This window comes from Chenopodium quinoa, unplaced genomic scaffold, assembly GCF_001683475.1.
Source record: "Chenopodium quinoa cultivar QQ74 unplaced genomic scaffold, ASM168347v1, whole genome shotgun sequence".
Taxonomy (NCBI): domain Eukaryota; kingdom Viridiplantae; phylum Streptophyta; class Magnoliopsida; order Caryophyllales; family Amaranthaceae; genus Chenopodium; species Chenopodium quinoa.
In genome coordinates this window covers 1,541,243-1,549,524 of record NW_018742987.1, presented here as the reverse complement: position 1 = coordinate 1,549,524, position 8,282 = coordinate 1,541,243, and the positions used below count along the sequence as shown (strand labels likewise).

Genomic DNA, 8,282 nt, shown 5'->3' with positions numbered 1-8,282 from the left:
CAGTGTCGAAAAGTATTGAGATTTAAGTGGATACATCTCGGAATCATATAATGTAGCTTGTAACTATATATGATCATTATATGTTGTCATAAATGTTCGTAGTAGGCTTTAGTTAATTTTATTGGTGCAAGTTGTAAACCGGTAAATTGGTCGTTTAAAAGAAAATAGGATGACTCCACCCATCCAATTGAACTGCCGGAGGGTATTAGGGAACATGGTAAACATTTCGGCAATTTTTATTTCCGGGCGAAAAAAAGTAAAAAAATTCAAATATTGAAGGCCAATATCCACGATTTTTAAGAAATTTGGGAGGTTTCGGGGCCTGGTGTAGAAAAGTATTAATATTTTAGGGGATACTTCTCGGGGTCATATAACTCCGTTTGGAACCATATATGTTCATAATATGTTGTCATTAATGTTCGTAGTAGGCTTGAGTTAATGAAATCCGTGCAAGTTGTAAACCGATAATTAAATTGGCCGTTTAAAGGCAAATTTGATGGTTCTACCAACCCAATAGGACTCCCGGAGGGTATTAGGGACCTAAAAAACATTTCGATAATTTTTATTTGAGGGTGAAAATAAAAGACAAAAAATTCCAAAATTGAAGGCTATATCCACGTTATTTGAGAATTTTTGGAGTCTTCGGGGCCCGATGTCGAAAAGTCTTGAAATTCAAGGGAATACATCTCAGGGTCATATAATGTCGTTTGGATCCATATATGATCATTATTTGTTGTCATAAATGTTTGTGGTAGGCTTGAATTAATGAAATCGGTGTAAGTTGTAAACCGGTAAATTTGTCGTTTAAAGGCAAATTGGATGGTTCCACCCACCCTATTGGACTCCCGGAGGATATTTGAGACCATGGTAAACATTTCGGCAATTTTTATACCCAGGCGAAAAAAAAGTCAAAAAATTCCAAAATTGAAGGCTAATATCCATGCTTTTTGAGAAATTTCAAATGTTTCGGAACCCCGGTGTCGAAAAGCATTGAGATTTTAGGAGATACATCTTGGGGTCATATAATGCCGTTTGGATCCATATATAATCATTATATATTGTCATAAATGTTCATGGTAAGTTTGAGTTAATGAAATCGGTGCAAGTTGTAAACCGGTAAATTGGTCGTTTAAAGGCAAATTGGATGGAACCACCTTGCCAATTGGACTCCTAGAGGGTATTAGAGACCATGGTAAACATTTCGGCAATTTTTATTTCCGGGTGAAAAAAGTCAAAAAAATTCCAAAATTAAAGGCTATTATCCACGCTTTTTGAAAAATTTGGAGGTTTCGGCCTCACCAGACTAGATATTATACGAGCTTCAATGAGTTAACATCTTAGTGTTGACACTAAAGGTGTCCGTGTCCGGGATACTGCATTGCCTTCCTGCACTGAAATTATGTAGGAGTCCTTGCACATGTTTTTTCTCATTTTGCATTGCTAAACATAATTTCATTACAAATGGTAAGACACTTGAGATGGAGAACCAACTTTAGTTATGGCTGCTTAATATGAAGTAGGTGCTTTACACAATTGAATGATTGATAATATACCGAGTCATCAAACTTGATCCATTTTCCCTGTATTAAGACATAGTTGCTTAATCACATGGGATGATGGGAATCCAACATCAGAACCATTCTAGTTATTCTCTGATCAATTTAAAGATCAATCAATAACATTTAAATCTAGTAACATTGCATACACAGTCTAAGGATCTGTTCTTCAAACCCAGCAAGTCCTTATTCTAAGTTATTGTTCTTAACCTAGACTAACGTTGTTTAACTTGTTTTCAGAAAAAAGCACAAAGCAAGACCCAGAGACAAGTGGTTTTGGATATCAGCAAAACTTATGGACTAACTACATAATTCTACCTTTCTACAAGTGGTTTTGGATATCAGCAAAACTTATGGACTAACTCCATATTTCTACAAAAAGATCCAAAACAACACAATCAGAAAGCATACAAAAATGAAAAATCTAACAACAAATTACAGAATGAATGTTCTATTATTAGTTTTCTATCAACGCACTTGTCTAATACACTTAATGATTTTATCTGGGGGGAAGGGGAGTACATCATGGTCCTGGAATTGACACTTCCTCTAGATGATAATTTAGCTACGGTTGGAACATTAAATACCTTTGACAAAAATTATACATTATACTACCTCTGATGAAGGTGGAGGTAGAATTTTACTTGCCTGGCCTCACCTCTGTTAGCCTCAAAGCCCTCAAGTGTGTGCCAAAATCTGGCCACAACTCTCAGTAACCACTGAAGTCTAGCAGTAATTCAAGGCCATATCAGACTGCAAATTAAGACCTCCAAGGATATAAATTATATACAAAGATCAGCCTCTGCATACTTGATTGGACACTTGAGGAACGACTTGCTGACACAAATACAAAGCACTCAGATCACTATGAAGCAGTAGGAGATGGTTGTTGTTGATCGGCTGGGGCATTGTTGAATTTTCCACTATATTGCCTTCCTTTAAAGCTACTATATCTGCTTGGTTTAGGAAGAAATAGGGCCATAATCATTTTTTCCAGAGACTGAGCTGTATACTTTGCATACTTACTAGAACTAGAATCTTGTTCTACCAGAGGACCATAGTTCTGCATGTAGCTACGGTATACAGGCACTATTGCCTGTACAATAAGCTGCCATGTTTTCTCTCTCAACTCCTTGTCTGACACAACCCAGCTTGACTGCTTCTTATACATTTCATCAAAAGTCTCATTGAATTTCTTTAGGCGTCGTTTAACAAGGTCACGAGCAGTAGCACGACCACCAGAGAATAGGATCAGACCTTCCCTGCTTAACAAAGCAGGAAGAGTCATCCACGTTTCTCTCAAATAATTAGCAGCGTAGTATTCCTTACACTGTTCGTGATCTTTCAACCAGGTCTCTCCCAGCAAACCCCCAGCTTTGTTCCCTTTAATTGCTTATACAAATGCCAGTGGTTATTCATCAAGAAAAGATATGAAAGGATGGGACCCTCATACATCTTGGACCATGCATCCAAGTTTAGCTCAATGGCTTTTAGTATATCAAGGATGGCATTAATAAGGAGCTTCTCTTGAAATTTTTCATTTTTCCAACTCCGTTGGATGACTAAAACCTGTGTTAAAAGTGGTTTATAATCATCCCCAAGCAATCTATTACAGTAGTCAGTAACAAAACTCACCAGCCTTGGAACACTCCCATCAACAGGGGGTGGCGTTTGCCTCTGCAATTCAACTTGAACCAGAAGTTCCCAGAATATCTCGCATGCGCCCTCAATGACCCTCCTGATAAGATCCCTAGTCAAATTTTGGATTTCAGCACAAGCTGCTCCGCCGAACAGCCGGTTGAAATCCAGCCTTAGTTTATTCAAAGATGCAAAAATGTCCAACAGCTTTAACAGCTTGATGGGGTCCTTCTTGCTCTCAGTCACAGTCTTCCCAAATTGAAGAAATGCCAGGATTCCAGCCTGAGCTGCAATTTTAGCAAAGCAACCCATCCATACATCCAATCCTATCCTCTCAAATACATCAATGCATAGCTTGTACTCCGCTTCAAACAAATGCTTCACAGCAAACTCCAAATGCTTCCCCACTTAGCTATGTACCCCTCAATGCTCTGTACATCATTGAATTCAGCTATTGAGATCTCAAGATAATCCAAGTTAAGAGCCCGCAAACTCGCCCGTACATTTGCACTTCGGACCTCAACATAGATTGATATGCATTTATCAAGCCTGTTATTAGCAATCAACCTTCCAAGAATAGCTTGGAGCTTCTGAATCACTGCTACAGGAAGAGGTGACGGGGCAATACAAGCTTGATCCTCAACAGAAGACATAGGAAGCGGAACACTATTTTCTGTAATTAGATTTCGAAACTCTTCCTCCAACTTATCTAAGGCTGCTTCAAGTAGTCCACCATCAAGAAATGTCTTCTCCCCATCATTCTGAATTTCTCTAAGACCCTTCAAAGATTTCTTCAATTCTGATAGATACCGCTCATCAGCAAGCACATTATCCTCCAAATACTCCACTATATCCTCTAACCATTGAATGGCCAACCCACAATTATCCCCTAAAAACCGCAACGCCTCCTCAAGTCTCTTAAGTACCGCTAGGTACCCGGGAGATCACTCCTGGGGTCCGACAACAACGACTTCTCAAGTCCATGTACAGCATCAAACACCTTCAAAACCGCGGCAGCAGGACCGACAGCCCGGTCAATGTGGCCAACAACAGCAACAAGGGCTTCCTCATTTGCCCTAATAGGTCTAACAGCAGCCTCAAGAGAAGGCAACCTCTGATTAATTTCCTCCAATCTAGGCCCAGCTTTCTCTAGAGCTAACCCTAAAGATTTCGACTTTTCTAAGCTTAGGTTTAGTGATTTCCTAGCTGCCAACAATCTTTCACTGCTATTACTACCCATAGATTATTCACAATTGAGCAACCTACTTGCATCAGAAACTATCAAATTCAAAAATGGGGTTCTTCTAATTTCTTTACTTTTTTCAAAAATTTCAACCCCAACTCAAAAAAATGAAGAATCAAACTGAAATTTATTGAGATTCAGCTCAAACAATCAACACTCTACATAAAATTAATGGGTTTTACAGTTGCTAAGAATCAGTACAACAAACAACTCGAAAACATCGAAAATAGAAAGATTCTAGAGAGAGAAAGTAAACTGAGTACCAAATCAACGGTGGCGGAGACGGCGGAGGTGGAATGGACGGCGGAGATGAGAGAGAAAAATAGCAAAAAGCAAAGGTCTTGTTAAGAGAATCTGGGCAAAAGCTGGTGATATCTTTTGGACAAACTCTTTTGAGTTTTGAGAGAGAAAGAGAAAGTGTGAAAATGGGAATTTTAAAGTTTGGATTTTTATTTAATTTTGTTGAATTGTTGTTGAAAATATTTAGGTATGAGTTTAGCTCCAACTTACCGTTGATTTTTCTATTGCGTGTCTTAAATTAAATGCATATGAACCTTAAAATGTGGGTTGCTGCAACTTTTGGCTGATTATCACTACTTGCATCTTGTAAAGCTATAAAGCTAGTTTCTCATTTGGGAACTTATCGAGGTTAAAAATTGGAGATTTTGAAAACTAAGACGGGTAGTTTTGGGAATGCATACATATTGCATTCTCAGTATTATAAATTTGAAGTTTTTCTTCTCATACCCAATTATATTACTTGAAATCTTATTAGATTCGTCTTGATTTTTAATTTATATTTAATTTTTATATTTTTTTTGTGAAAAATGTAAAGAAATATTTCATTGGAAAGTATGCAAAATACAAATTGAGCCAAAAAAAAAAAACATGACATACATTATACATGATAGGTTTGTCCCAATTTGCCTTTTCAAACTATTCAAAGTGTTCAATGTGCATCTTAAAATATATATAGTATGTATCTTTATTTCCATACACAAAAAAAATATATACAAATTTCATCATATATATATATATATATAATGAATCTACAACATCCCATCACAAATACTCCCTCCGTTTTTAAATACTTACTCTATTTCTCCATGCGCAGAGTTTTAGAAGAAATGAAAGAAAATAATAATATATGGAGGTAGTGGAGTAAGTGGAAAAATAAAAAATTATAAAAAATAAAAGTAGTGGAGGGGATTGGAGGAGAGAAAATATGTGGTGAGTCCACTAAGTGAGAAAATTAGTTAAATATTGTAAAAGCTTTCCAAATAAAGAAATGGAGCAAGTATTTAAAAACGGCCGAAAAAAAAAGTGGAGCAAGTATTTAAAAACGGAGGGAGTACTTGTTATGAGGTAAATAGATAGGAAGGAGAAAATATTTCCTTTATATACTTGGTATGAATTTAATTTTTATTCTTCATTTTTACATGGAGTAGCTCTATAAGAAAAAAAATATAATTTATTTTATACTTTATTTTATATGTGAAGAACAAGGTATACTTCATTATTAATGTTTAGTTATACTTCATTTATGCATGCAAGGAACAAGATATAGTCAATTTAAACATGTCAATTCTTAACCTAACTCGATAATTCGACTTGGGGCCTGTTGAGCTTAATTTAATTTAATTTCAGTTCAGCTCCAATCAGTTCACTTCATTTCCTAATTTTCTTCTCTCATAAACAATTCATTTCAGTTCAGCTCCAATTAATTCAGTTCATTTCAGTAAATCAGAACAATCCTTTGATCCAATTTCAAACTCGAGTTATTAGGAAGAACCCAACCCAACCTTACCCAATCGACCCAATTTGATTCTTTTTTTTAAGGTTGTCCACCCGGTTCACCGGAGCTTAGCTCCGACTACATCCGGATTCGACTCGGGTAGCACACCTGACTTATGGTGGGTGAGTCTCCCAACAAGAGTTGACCCAATTTGATTCATTCATCATATTTTGGGTGACCCAAATAAACTAAAACAATTAAATCAAACGACCCAAAATTTAACCCCAAACTCGACCTATTAACCTAAATTGATAAGTCTAGACATCATTCTTTGGATGATTTATGAAAGTATGGTTATTTTAAAACTTATTTACACTTTTGCGTCGGAATGAAACTTAATTACGAAATTACTGTCCACGTAGGCTCGGATAAGTTTTATTTTATTTTTTTATTTTTCAAAGTGAAACCGCTACCTCAAGTAGCGGTTTATGTACTAAAACCGCTACTTGAGGTAGCGATTTTACCCTTCATAGATTGATTAAATATCTCTTTACTTAGAGTATTAATGACAAACCGCTACCTCAAGTAGCGGTTTTGGACTATAACCACTACTTAAGGTAGCGGTTTGTCTCTAAAGAAAAAAATTACCCCAAATATATCTCCAAGGCCTACATGGACTATATTTTCGTAAATAAGTTTCATTCCAATGCAAAACCGTAAATAAGTTTCTTAAAAGCTATATTTTTGTAAATCATCCTCATTCTTTCCTAAAGAGTACAGTCATCATTCGAGGGCTTCCAAAGGGAGGTCTGATATGTACGTGCAAATACATATCAAAGGGTAAATTTGTCAATTCGCTTGGAATTTGAAAATTTTGACTCAGCAGCCCCGTTCTGCAACTCGATTTCCCGTTTTGTACTACTTTAATTTTTTATTGTCTTGTTTGTCTCGATCTCATCTCTGTCCTCCTTCCTCTCTCTCCTCATTTCAAATTAGTTTTTTGGTTTTCCCCTTCTCTCTCTCTCTCCTCATTTCAATGTTGTTTTTTGTTTCGTCTTCTACACCCGTAGTTGTGTTAAATTGAGATTTCCGAAACTTCTATTCCACAAATAAGTTAAAAAATAATTATTTGAAGGCGATTTTATTTTATGAGTGGTGGTTGAAGTTGTTCGGCGTTGTATCGAGTTCCCCGGAGTCTGCGAGTCGTTGTGTTTGAAGCCTTATTTTGTGTTAATCAAGGTTAGTTCAATTTTTCAATTGAATTGTGCATGTTTAATTTTTATTGGGTTCAATTAAACTACCATGTTAATGGCGAAGATTAGGGTTCAGTATAAGGTAATTGTTATCCTCTTGAATTAGGCTTAATTGTTTATGAATGTGTGTTTTGTAATCGTAATCGCAATTTATTGAAGTTTGATTTTTGGGTATTTGTTATCCTCTTGTATTAGGTGTTATAATAAGGTCGAATATCAGGAGTATAAGGTCGAATTTGAAGAGGTTAGAAGTTGTAATTTGGGCATGAATATGGTAGTTTAAAAGGGTTGAATTTGAAGAATTGAATAGTTCGATATTTGGTGTTTATTTTTGTGTGTATGTAAAAAAGGTCGAATATGTAGAGGTTTGAAGTTCAAAATGTGGGTGGTTATGTATTCTGGCTAATTTTAAAATGGTTGAACTTGTAGAATAGAATTGTTTAAAAGGTTTGATTTATGTATGTGAGAGGTTTATTGTGTAAAAGTGGTTGAATTTTGGGTATGTATGTGTATTTGATTAAAGCATGTGAGCAAAATTTGAGGGAAATTTGAGCAAAATTTGTCTCTATATTTAGTGTTAAATTTGTTTTGTTTTACATGTTTTGGGACTTTTTTATATGATAGAAAGAGGAATAAAGGGATGAGGAAGTCAATAGTGCGAGCAATCGGCTGGAAGAAGGGATTGGTGAGTTGTTTATCTGTGTATCATTTTAATTATGTCATATGTGAAAGGCTGTTTGTTTTGATCTTCTAAAATTGTGGTGTTGTCTGTTGTCAAGGGTCCTTCAAAGTGTAATTTTGCTGTTGTAAAGAGTGGTGCGCGTAAGGGTGGTGGTGTAAAGGGTGGTGGTGTAAAG

The 8,282-nt window shown here is 36.0% G+C and overlaps 1 pseudogene; it reads right to left on the bottom strand.

Annotated features, from left to right (window-relative positions):
• Window positions 1–1,991: 1,991 nt before the first annotated feature.
• On the bottom strand, window positions 1,992–5,011 carry LOC110729656 (annotated as a pseudogene).
• Window positions 5,012–8,282: the final 3,271 nt, after the last annotated feature.